At 45.2% G+C, this 13,336-nt stretch overlaps 1 long non-coding RNA gene across 1 annotated transcript in view; it reads right to left on the bottom strand.

Annotated features, from left to right (window-relative positions):
- Positions 1 to 12,461, bottom strand: part of LOC146344517 (uncharacterized) — a 76,558-nt gene extending 64,097 nt beyond the window's left edge. The window contains exon 1 of the long non-coding RNA XR_014792236.1: positions 10,511 to 12,461. This is a non-coding gene — a long non-coding RNA (uncharacterized LOC146344517). The remainder of the gene's footprint in view (positions 1 to 10,510) is intronic.
- Between the last annotated feature and the right edge of the window lie 875 nt (positions 12,462 to 13,336).

Raw genomic sequence — 13,336 nt, 5'->3', positions numbered from 1 at the left:
TGTTTAGCCTGGAGAAGAGAAGACTGAGGGGAGATAGGATAGCGCTCTTCAAGTACTTGAAAGGCTGTCACAGACAGGAAGGCCAGGATCTCTTCTCAATCATCCCAGAGTGCAGGACACGGAATAATGGGCTCAAGTTACAGGAAGCCAGATTCCGGCTGAACATCAGGAAAAACGTCCTGACTGTTAGAGCAATACGACAATGAAACCACTTACCTAGGGAGGTGGTGGGCTCTCCCACACTGGAGGCATTCAAGAGGAGGCTGGACAGCCATCTGTCAGGGATGCTTTGACTTAGGTTGCTGCATTGAGCAGGGGGTTGGACTCGATGGCCTTGTAGGCCCCTTCTAACCCTACTATTCTATGATTCTATGACCAAAAAGGTCTGTGCTCCAGGCATCTTATAGGGCAGGGGTGGGCAACTTTTAGCCCTCCAAATGTTTGGCCTACCAGCTTCTATCAGCCCTAGCTAGTATAACCAATGGTGACACTACACTGGCTTACGTAGACATATATTTCAAAACCCACCACTTAATGTGGATTTATTGTTCAAATACCATTGCCCTTCCTCAGCCAGTATTAGAACACAGTAAGCTCTTTTTTCTTTTTCTTTTTAAAGTTTTTTTGCTTAGCAGTTCTGGATTCCCCACCCCCACCCCTCTCCCTGAATTACTATGGAGGAGACTTTGTGAATATGCAGCCTTCTGAAGCCTGAAATTGCAGTTCTTCGAGCGTTGATTTGGAAGTTAAGGAAATCTTTACAGACAAAAACCCAACACAGCTTGTTGCTCTGGAATGATATCTCCCCTGGGGTTCTTTTTAAGGGCAATGTTTATGTTTCCTTCTTTTTTGTTTTTGTGTTGGGAAGCTGCAGACATTCTGTATCTGAGCCAAACTACATATTCTCTGTCTGATATGTTGGCTGGAAAGCTATATTCAGTCCATTGGATATGCTGCAGTTCTGGAGGAGGACCAAAAAAGTGCAGAATGTGGTAGCAGGTGCAAAATTAAGTTTCCTAAGGGAGCAATCCTATCAAGATCAACAGTCACCTCCGACCCCAGGGGCAACCGCCTATCCATTGCAGGGCAGGAGGAGTGAGTGGTGAGGAGCGGATCTCCTCTTCACTCCCCCAGCCCTGCTTTCACAGCTAGACATCGGAGCGTGGGAAGCAGCGGCTGGATGGTCGTACCAAATTTCCAACTGCCCTGCCCTGCCCCACCCCCGGGAATGCCCCATTTTCACTGCTCTGCGCTGCTCTTATGAGCGCGGAGCGCAGGGTTGATCCACACTGCCTACAAGGCGGGGGAGCGGGGTCAGTTCCCGGGAACCAACCTATCCTATGGCCATCTAGCCTCTGACTAGCAGCCATAGGATTTCACCCTTAGAAACTGAGGTTTCATTTTGAAACAGCAGGTTTCTAGCCCTTATGGCCACAAAGCTGTACTTAAAAGCATGCAGCTAAACATTCCTGAATTCACAGAAGCCAGAGGAGCAGTGAAATAATTGGCTGGGAGTGGCGCTTCAATGCCCTCCATAGCACAGTGACCCTCCCTATGACAAGAAAACTAGAACAAATGATGAAAATTACTAAACATTGCAGAATAAATCATGCAAAACAGTTCCATTTGCACAGTTTAGACAGTAGACAGGTCTTGGAATTGAATGAGTCTTGGAGCAGAATTTGAATAGCCTGGATGTAAGATTTCTCACTGAATAGAGACAGCCCTGGCTATAGTGCTATGCTAGGATTGCTGATACCTGGACATTCAGGAGGTGGAGCACGCAAGTGACGTGGTGGCAGCTGGCAGCCTGATGGCGCTTCGTATGGGCAGAGAATGTCACTGGAGTAAGGGAAGCCCTGCTTGCCTGGTGCCTCGGCAGCGTCAGCTACGGGTTTAGGAGCCCTAAAGGAGCTCCCCCAGGTATCATCTGCCCCCCCACCCCACCCCCAAGCATGCAGTGGCTCTTCTTTCTTCCTCCCCTGCTTCTCCTAGAAGGAAGACAGAAGCAACCACTTCTAACACCAATCATGAGCGAGTGAAGCTAGCAAACAGCAATGGCTGCTAGGATCAGTGCAACCACCACAGAAGAGGGAAAGCGATAGCGACAGAAGCTCCTCCTTCGTGCCAGGTGATGGTAGCTACTGATGTAGGCAGGGTGGGCCCTCCTGACATGTTGCGGCCTCAGTACCTACCCAATGATGCTAGGGTGGCCATGTGTCCTCTTTTACAGAGGACTGTCCTCTATCGGAGGGCTGTCCAATCCAAGTCTGGTTTAAAGATACAGAGCCATAAGAAGAGAGAGCCAGCAGGGGCCTTGAAGTTGCCCATCGACAGTTAGCACCTGGACCGCAGACTGAACACACACGGGCACACGGGTCACCTGGCCACAGTCTTCCCTACTTCTATTGAGGTTATAACAATGATTTCTAAATTTGAATTTACACATGTCAGCTGGCCTATGCAAATTTTATGCAAATCTGCATCCTCTTTTGTCCTCCTTTTCTGCAATGCATAAATGGCCATTCCAACTATTGCTGTGCAATGAAGGCTGGTGGACATCGAGGGGGCAGAGGAAATGTCACAGGAAGCCACTCTCAATCCTAACCCCCCTACCTTGATTCTGGTCCCTCCCACTGAAATGTTAGCCGTTCCCCCAGAGACCCTCAGAAGGAAATTAAAACCCAAGAACTGCAGATCAAACCCAGACACCTGGCAACCCTATGCGATGCTCTGTCCCTAGTGTCTTTCCAAACAGTGAAGAGGGCAAAATAGCATTCACTGAAAAGCTAAGCACTGCACTTAACAGAATCAGCACTAATTAATGTGGATTGTCAGCATTAATTAAGATGGGCATTAATGCAGTCATTTATTAAAGTGTGGGGGATTCAGTTTGTATATCTGAGCAATTGCCCCAGGACCCAACACTCTAGCATGTTATAGTTAATGTCTGAAAGCTGCGAAGAGAAGTTACACCATGGTGTGGTACCTCCCAAACTCTCTGCAATTTCCTTATAGGGAAAGTATTCTAAGGGAGCAATCCTATGGCTGCTAGTCAGTGGCTAGACGGCCATAGGATATGTGGTTTTCTGGGAACTGACCTTAGAGCCTGTGCTATGAGGTCGGTTCCCAGAGAACCCACCTTCTACCCCTTCCGCGCTGCCTCGCAGGCCGTGCGGAATGGCCCCATGCTCCGCGCTCAGAAGAGGAGCTTGGACCAGCCAAAATGGGGCATTCCGAGGGGCGGAGAAGGCGGAAATGCCCGTATGACACATCCTATGTGTCATCCATCAGCCTCCTCACCCGCTCTGCCTTCCTGCAGCTAGACAGCCAATATCAGCTGCCTAGCTGCAAATGCAAGGCAGGAGAAACGCGGCAGGAACAATCCCCTCTGTGCTTCTCCTGCTCTGCATTGAATAGGTGGTCACCTCCGAGGCAGGTGCCTATTCCCATAGGATTGCACCCTAACCTACTTACTTTAGTTGCTTTGTGGTGGCGAGTGGCTATGTAGGCCACCGGTCTAGGACAGGCCTGCACTTGCCACCTAGCCCCCAGAGGTTTATGAATGCCCAGGTAGGCCACCATATATGGCAGGTGAGTTTTGTTCAAAGAACTCAGGGCAAAGGACCTTAAATTCCCTTACCGTGAGTAATGCCACTGCATTGTCTCTTCCTCATCGCCCCCTTAAAAGATCAGTTATCCATCCACTCCTGAATTTATGAAGTAGAGTTTTGGCACCATTGCAGCACACTCATCAGGGAGTACAGCTGCAATAGATTCACCCTGCCAAGAGCTTATCCATTAAAGCAGCAGCCTCTGTGCTGTACAGTCTTTTTAGGCCGGTATTAGTCAATGATGATTAAAGTAAATTATATTCCATGCCACGTCATGTCACAATTAAGAAAGGAATCACCATGCCTCTCTCATATATGGACAGGTATTTGCGAGATCACCATGAAGAAGTCGGGGCTATGGCACCTTGACTTAGCACATCCCATCACTGCCACGCAGCACCTGTGTGCATCCTGCCTTGATCCCTCAGCAGTCTGCACCACAGAGCAGAGGAACCACACAGTGAGTTCTGCAGGTACCTGAAGTTGGTCTGGTTCTGTTGTGTGCCATAGTTCTGAAACACATTGCCAAAGGAGGCCTAGCTGGATACTTCTGTTTTTAGGAAGTTAGTGCAGGCCTTACTGCTGTGCTGCCAAACATTTCCAGCAGATTACTGACATTGCTAAAAATGGGTTTTGACTTTTGAGTGTCACTGCATGATTGTGGCTTTGTTTCTCATTCTTCTTCTTTACTTGCTGTTGGATTGTTTTTATGAATGTTTTTCATTTTTCATTATTTTAACTTATGCACCAATTTTTGTCATACAACTGTACATATCTGCAATTCTTGAGAAATCATCCCAATCTTGTCAACTTTCTTTTTTCCTCCCCTCAAAATTCTACAAATGTTTTGCCAAAGCAAACTGAACTCTCCAAATTCACTTTGAAATGTGACGTAGATCAAACTCAGTGGCACTGGCCGCTTAGGGATTTACAAACACACACGCACACACCCAGAGGGAAGGAGGGAGGGAGGGAAGGAGGGAAAAAATGCCATTTGTCAAAAATCTTTTGCTTCCCTCAAATTTCCTTTTATGTTTCAACTGCAAAGGACCCTCCAAATTAGCCTCAACAGTTTGCTTTAGGTGACATTTTGTGGCGTGACTGGGGACAACATAGGTAGCGCACTCTGCACAGACAGGGTGCACAACATCTGTGTCACATCATGTGGGGCGTGATTATCTGGGGAACCCTAGAGGGCTGATTTGGAACACCAGGCAGGCTGGATTTGGCCCACGGGCTTCAGGTGCAGCACCCCTGGTATAGAGTGACATAAGCAACAGCAACAAGAATCCAAATGACCCTGAGCTAGATGGACCAAGGGTCTGACTCCAGAATAAGGCGGTTTCCTATATTCCTAAACAATCTACATTTTGACAATGGGGATGAAAACAAAGGGAGATGAAGAACGGATTAATGTGAACAGGTGCAGTTGCACATGGGGATGAATAGTGTGGAGTTAAGGCACAGACTTCACGGAAAATATGTATCTTTCACGGAAGAGTGGGGGGTGGGGTAAGATGCAAGTATTCTGGGAAGGAGTTCCAGCCACTGAGGTAGAAAGATCTATTACATCTGGAGCATAGATGGCTAAAGGGACTGAGATGTCTTGGACAGGGATCACCAGGTTACGTGAAGGCAAAGGACAGAACACAATTCAGAACTCTGCATGTACACAATATTTCAGTGCATTACTGTGCGCTCTCTCTCTCCCACTCTTTGTGACAATCTTTCTATAGGAATAGAGCCACCCAAGGGAAGGATTTGTTTTGTTGTCTGGCCACTTTGCAGCAGAAGTTCTAATGAGCAGCCAGTTGGCTTAAAAGACATGATTGCAAGAATGCTTCCAAAATTATCTTTGCCCTGGAATTCAGAGTACTGAATGAGCTGGGCTTTTCCAAAGCAAAACTGATCTGTTAGGAAATCTCCACTGTTCCATATTTTTATTTCCAAAACATGTATACAAGTGCAGCTTTCCATTCCTGTCTTTCATTTGTGTCTCTGTTCTCTAATTTACTGATGCTCAGGCGCGCATTGGCAAAATACTGCAAAGAAGCAAATCTTTATGTCATCATTCATACATTCATATCGAGCTTCTTTCTGCATGTTGTTTTATCATTGTGCAGGAGTACAAGTTTTTACCTTGGCAAAACACTATGTAAAGCAGCCTTCTCCAACCTGGTGCCCTTCAGATGTTTTGATTACAACTCCCATCAACCACAGCCAGCATGGACATCTATGACTCCCATCATCCCCAACCAGCGTGTTGGTCGAGGATGAAGGGAACTGCAGTCCAACACATCTGGAAGGCACCAGGTTGAGGAAGGCTGGCATCAAGAACATTGACAATCTTATGTAGAATTGCATCAAGAGTGCTTCTTTGCAGTGTTATCAGTGTGCAATGCATATTGGTAGCAAAGGGTCAGGGTGGGGGAGATAAATGAATTGAAGGGATGGAAGTGTTTTAGACTTCCTAGTTAAAACTGGAATTCAGTTTAACTTCTAGTTAAAACTGGAATTCAGAAGGAGCGGGACACAGGGCAGAGCAAACCAATGGAATAACAAAGGAATGAGACAGAGGAAATCCACTCACCCCTGTGTAAATATTATAAATGAACATTTTAAAAGCCAACAAGTGGCAGAGGCTTGTGTGATCATTACTCAGCGCCCCGTAACTCTTTCAACCACTGGACAGCTGGCCTAACAGGATCTGAAAATTATGCTTTTAGCACAATCAATCTTTCTTGCATTCGCATTTTGCAGCCATAATACCATAAATTTATTGTTGCTTTTGTTTCCTCACATGTTTTGTATAATTAATCTTTATGCATGGCTGACACCTCTGGAGATAGTACATTTTCTGTATCCCTGCCCGCCGCTTTCTTAAACAGTAGGGCTCCATCAGACTTTATATATCAAATAAAACACAATCTATTAACTCTACTGACCATAATTCAGGCACAACACATATCCATTCTGAGACTCATGGCAGGGCAGAGGAGCAATAAGTCAATACAAACTGAGTCAAAGCTGCCTTGCCCAACACTTATTGATCTGTCTGCTAGCTCGCTGTTTACAGAAAAATGCTCATTGTCAGTACTGGTTCTATTATCATCACCATCACCATGAATTAGAGCATGCAGCTCCAAAGGGCGAGCCAACCAAGACCTGCTGATATTGAAAACCTGTAAAATTTCCATAGACAATGATAACATTCACTTTGGATTTACCCTTACCCTGACACAAAGATCTCTGTGTTATACATATGTATCTAGAAGGATCACTATATTTGTAGGCTCTTCCAAAAGAAATAATAACCACCCTAAGACTATCAATATGTAACCTCCATTTTGTACGTATGGCCAATATTAATAACTAAAAACAATTTTCCTGTGCCGCACACACACACCCTACCACACCCCGATGATATGATTCCCACATTCCTATTTTTTAGGATATTTTTAATAACATAAATTGTTGTTCAGTCGTTCAGTCGTGTCCGACTCTTCGTGACCCCATGGACCATAGTACGCCAGGCCTTCCTGTCCTGCGCTCTCTCCCGGAGCGTGCTCAAGTTCATATTCATTGCATCGGTGATGCTATCTAGCCATCTCATCCTCTGCCGTCCCCTTCTCCTTTTGCCTTCAGTCTTTCCCAGCATCAGGGTCTTTTCCAGAGAGTTTTCTCTTCGCATTAGGTGGCCAAAATATTTCAGCTTCAGCTTCAGTATCTGTCCTTCCAATGAGCACTCAGGGTTGATTTCCTTTAGGATGGACTGATTTGACCTCCTTGCAGTCCAGGGGACTCGTAAGAGTCTTCTCCAGCACCACAGTTCGAAAGCATCAATTCTTCGGCGCTCAGCCTTCCTTATAGTCCAGCTCTCACAGCCATACATTACTACTGGGAAAACCATAGCTTTGATTAGACGGACCTTTGTCGGCAAGGTGATGTCTCTGCTTCTTACTATGCTGTCTAGGTTGGCCATAGCTTTCCTCCCAAGGAGCAAGCGTCTTTTAATTTCATGGCTACAGTCACCGTCTGCGGTGATCTTGGAGCCCAAGAAAGTAAAATCTGTCACTGCTTCCATTTCTTCCCCTTCTATATGCCAGGAAGTGATGGGGCCAGATGCCATGATCTTCGTTTTTTTAATGTTGAGTTTCAAACCAGCTTTTGCACTCTCCTCTTTCACCCTCAACAAGAGGCTCTTGAGATCCTCTTCGCTTTCTGCCATTAGGGTGGTATCGTCTGCATATCGGAGGTTGTTGATAATTCTCCCAGCAATCTTAATTCCGACCTCTGATTCATCCAACCCGGCATTTCTCATGATGTACTCTGCATATAAGTTAAATAAGCAGGGTGACAATATGCAGCCTTGTCGTACCCCTTTCCCAATTTTGAACCAATCGGTTGTTCCATGTCTGGTTCTTACTGTTGCTTCTTGACCCTCGTACAGGTTTCTCAGGAGACAGGTAAGGTGGTCTGGTACTCCCATCACTTTAAGAATTTGCCACAGTTTGTTGTGATCCACACAATCAAAGGCTTTAGCATAGTCAATGAAGCAGAAATAGACATTTTTCTGGAATTCTCTTGCTTTCTCCATGATGCAGCGAATGTTGGCGATTTGATCTCTAGTTCCTCTGCCTCTTCTAAACCCAGCTTGTACTTCCGGTAGTTCTCGGTTCGCATACTGCTGAAGCCTAGCTTGTAGGATTTTGAGCATCACCTTGCTGGCATGTGAAATGAGCGCAATTGTGCGGTAGTTTGAACACTCTTTGGAGTTGCCCTTCTTTGGAATTGGAATGTAAACTGACCTTTTCCAGTCTTGTGGCCACTGTTGAGTGTTCCAGATTTGTTGGCATATTGAATGCAGCACTTTAACAGCATCATCTTTTAGGATTTTAAATAGCTCGGCTGGAATACTGTCATCTCCGCTAGCTTTGTTGTTACTAATGCTTCCTAAGGCCCACTTGACTTCCCTCTCTAGGATGTCCGGCTCAAGTTCAGTGACCGCACTATCATGGCTATCAGGGACATTCAGATCTTTCCTGTATAGTTCTTCTGTGTATTCTTGCCACCTCTTCTTAATCTCATCTGCTTCTGTTAGGTCCCTGCCTTCTTTGTCCTTTATCATGCCCGTCTTTGCACAAAACGTTCCCTTGAGATCTCCAATTTTCTTGAAGAGATCTCTAGTCTTTCCCATTCTGTTGTTTTCCTCGATTTCTTTGCATTGTTCATTTAAGAAGGCCTTCTTGTCTCTCCTTGCTATTCTCTGGAACTCTGCATTCAGTTGGGTATATCTTCCCCTTTCTCCCTTGCTTTTCGCTTCCCTTCTTTCGTGAGCTACTTGTAAAGCCTCATCAGACAGCCACTTTGCTTTCTTGCATTTCTTTTTCTTTGGGATGGATTGAGTTGCTGCCTCCTGAACAATGTTACGGACCTCCGTCCATAGTTCCTCAGGCACTCTGTCTATCAGGTCTAATCCCTGAAATCTATTCCTCACCTCCACTGTATATGATTTAGGTCATACCTGAACGGTTTAGTGGTTTTCCCGACGTTCCTCAATTTAAGCCGAAATTTTGCAAGAAGCAGCTCATGATCTGAGCCACAGTCAGCTCCAGGTCTTGTTTTTACTGACTGTATGGAGCTTCTCCATCTTTGGCTGCAAAGGACATAATCAATCTGATTTCGATATTGACCATCTGGTGACGTCCATGTGTAGAGTCGCCTCTTGTGCTGTTGGAAAAGAGTGTTTGCTATGATCAGCATGTTCTCTTGGCAAAACTCTATTAGCTTTTGTCCTGCTTCATTTTGTACACCAAGGCCATGCCTGCCTGTTATCCCGGTGATTTCTTGACTTCCTACTTTAGCATTCCAATCCCCTATGATGAAGAGGACATCTTTTTTTGGTGTTAGTTCTAGAAGGTGTTGTAGGTCTTCATAGAACCGATCAACCTCAGCTTCTTCGGCCTCAGTGGTTGGGGCATAGACTTGAATTACTGTGATGTTGAATGGTTTGCCTTGGATTCGTACTGAGATCATTCTATCATTTTTATGATTGTACCCCAGTACTGCTTTTCCCACCCTTTTGTTGACTATGAGTGCTACTCCATTTCTTCTAAGAAATTCTTGCCCACAATAGTAGATATGATGGTCACCTGAATTAAATTCGCCCATGCCTGTCCATTTGAGTTCGCTGATTCCCAAGATGTCGATGTTCAATCTTGCCATCTCATGTTTGACCACCTCCAGCTTACCTTGATTCATTGATCTGACATTCCAGGTTCCTAAACAATATTGTTCTTTACAGCATCGGATTTTCTTTTCACCACCAGACACATCCACAGCTGAGTGTCCTTTCGGGTTTGGCCCAGCCGCTTCACTCTTTCTGGCGCTACTTGGAAATACCCTCTGCTCTTCCCCAGTAGCATATTGGACACCTTCCGACCTGAGGGGCTCATCTTCCGGCGTCATATCTTTTAGCCTTGTGATACGTTCCATGGGGTTTTCTTGGCAAGAATACTGGAGTGGGTTGCCATTTCCTTCTCCAGTGGACCACATTTTGTCAGAACTCTCTGCCATGACCTGTCCGTCTTGGGTGGCCCTGCACGGCATAGCTTATGGCTTCACTGAGTTACGCAAGCCCCTTCGCCACAACAAGGCAGTGATCCATGAAGGGGAACATAAATTAATAAGTATTTAATATCCCACCCTTTGTCAATAAAGACTCCGAGCAGCTTACAAAAATGTTTTAAAATCAATAAAGGTCAAATACTTCAACAACAGAGGGGTCAAAATGTCTCAACATAAAAACAGAATTAATACAAAAAGATCTAAGACCTAAAAAGTCTGGGAAATAAAAAACCTTCACCTGGTACAAAAATGTTATCAAACTCACTCACCTGAGGGGGTGTTGGCAGCTACTTGTAAGGAAGTCAAGGAAGCGTGTATCAACCACAGGACAAGTGGAGCGGCTTTCTCTACAAGTGAGAAACCCAGTATGCATCCAATTTCTTAGAAGAGGATAGTTCTTCATAAATACTGGATTAGTTTCAGTTGAAATTAAGTCAGCCTTCCCCAACCTGGTACCTTCTAGATATGTTGGAATACAACTCCTAGCATCCCCCAGCTGCCTGGGGAAGGCTGAATTAGGTTAATGGCTAAGGCTGCAATCCTATGCATGTTTAGACAGAAAAAAGTCCACTCTGACTTTCAGTCAGAACCAGTCAGAACTCTAAAAAGAGCTATCCCAAGTGGTTAACCCTATCCCCAAAATGGGTTCAGCACTTTGGATAGCTCCTTTAGAGTTCTGATTGAAACCCAGAGCAGATTCAGCACCCCACTGACATAGGAGCCACCAGCCTGCACTGGTGAGGCGAATGCACAAAAGCTGGGAGAGAACGATGATAGCAAAGTGGGGAACTTTAGAAAATTCCTCCCCCCACCCCATTAGCTGGAACTGTGAGCAACTTTAAAAGGAGAATTGGTTTGTTTGCAAAATGTGCGGGAAAAAAGAGTGTCCGGGCATTCCCTTCTGCCCCCTGGGCTGTTTGACAGCTTGCTTTGATGGTCTAAGTGCTAATCCCAAGACATGGTCGGAAGGCACATGAGGCCGCCACCTTGTTGAAGCTAAGCAGGTCAGGGTCTGGTCAGTGCTTGAAGGGGAGACCACCTGGGAACCATATGTAGCCACCTTGAGTTCCACAGTGGCAGAAAGGTGGGATATAAATGTAATAAATCAATATAAATAAATCAATAATCCTACTTAAAAGCCAAGCACCAAAGACTGATCAGACCGACTGCTTTCAAGCACCACTCCTCTGCTCCGATGCCCAAGAGCATCTATGAGGACAATCCCTGGCAGAAAGCAAGATTACTGGCTAAGGGTCTGTGGGCTCTCTAAGCCCCAACTTTCATGGTGCAATTGGAGTATTTGGAAAAGTAAACCAATTGATTCATTACTAGTTGTAAACAGTGGAGGCGAAAAAGGAGAGATCCCCGGTGGGAGAAATAGTATTGTGTTTCTTGTCTCATTTCCTAACCTCGTGCCCCGACGTACACTCCATGAGATTACAAGAACGCCTGTGAAATGCTCCAGAAAGTAGCTCTTCAAACATGTATGAAGCCATGCCACGAAAGCCAGAAAGCTGCGCTCAGAGACATGGACAAATGTCTGGCCAAGCTTTTATATAGCTCATGTCAATCTTCAAAGTGCTTCAGGTCAATTATCTGGTAAATCTTTACAAAGACCTTGTAAGGTAGACCAGTATTATTATTTCCCCTTCTCTTCCAGTCATCACTGTTTCACATCGCTATTTCACAGCCCTCCTCCATATCCACAATATGGGAATAATAATACTGGCCTTCTTGACAGGGTTGTTGTAAATATTTCTGAGATAACATACGGTAAGTGCTTTGAACACTCAGAAGTGCTAAACAATTTATTGTCATCATCATCATCATGTACTTTTCTTTGCATTCAATTAACAGAAGACCTGTGTCAAGGTTCCAGTTATGACCTGGACCCCCTGAGCAACCCCTTAAGGACGTCTTGCCTCCTTAAGAGTCCCACCTTCCTTCTTTTAAATTTCCCCTTCCCTGTAGATGTGGGGTAGCTGACACTCTAGACACAGGGTTTAACCCCACTTTACTGGTAAATTTAAAGCAAGCAAGTTACAATTAAGTTATTTACACCATAGAGCTCAGTGATACAAAAGGCCTTAAAAGAAAATAAAAGTTGCAAAATGCAAGTTCTTTTACCCTAGCTGCACTTAGATTTTTTCAGGCTGCTTCCTCCTATTCTCTCTTCAGGCTCTGTTCTCACTTCAGGCTCAGGCTGTCTCTTCCTCTTGCTGCAGCCTGGTCTTTCTGACACTTGCTGGCTTTCCCCTCTCTTTATATATCCTTCTCCCTCAAAACCAAAAGTACTGCTTCAAACGTGAAGAAATGAAACTTAACGTGGAGAAATGAACCTGACACAACCAGAGAAATGAAACTATTCCTCTCAGGGTTACCCTCTCCCAAAAGAAAACTCCAGGCCTCTAAGCCTGACCTTTTTTTCCTTTTGCTTCTGTAGGTCTCAGACCTTCATAACCTGTGAGGTAAATCTCTATAATGTTTCCAACTACAGCTGGCCACCTGTAAAGCAGAAGTGGAGAGAGAAAGAGACACAAGCAAGGATTCGGGGGGGGGGGGGGCTACAGAAAGGCCGCTGGGCCCTTCCTTGCAATACTAAATCCTACTACTACTACTAGCTTAGGAGGGGGGTTCTTCTGGTGGAGCTGGGGGCGGGGGAGTAAATATATAAATATATGCTGTTGCAAAGGTCCTTAGGAGGTGGCAAAGGAATGAGGGCTATTAGCTCAGAACTGTGCTGCTAAGTGACTAGCAGTCCAAATGTGCACTGATGACTTCATAGCCCGCACCCATACTGGGCTGAGCTAGTCTACATGGTGCTGACATAGGTCACCCATGATTGTAATGATTCTCCCCAAAAACCTCTAAAGTGTTCAGCAAGGTACAGAGTGAGAGTGGGGAGAAAGAGACTGGACATGATCAAAGATCATGTGATGTTCTAGTAAAAAAAAAAAAGTACACACAAATACACCAAAAAGAGAGAGAGAGAAAACTCCCACCAAAATTGCTAATTTTGAATTTTAATTTTTTATTTAGCTTTTATGCTGAAGCGCTTTTAAACACACACACACACACAGAGACACACACTCTCT

The sequence above is a fragment of the Heloderma suspectum genome, chromosome 5 (assembly GCF_057233095.1).
Source record: "Heloderma suspectum isolate Gila_16-S chromosome 5, 16-S_ref, whole genome shotgun sequence".
Taxonomy (NCBI): domain Eukaryota; kingdom Metazoa; phylum Chordata; class Lepidosauria; order Squamata; family Helodermatidae; genus Heloderma; species Heloderma suspectum.
This window is presented reverse-complemented; position numbering and strand designations above follow the sequence as displayed.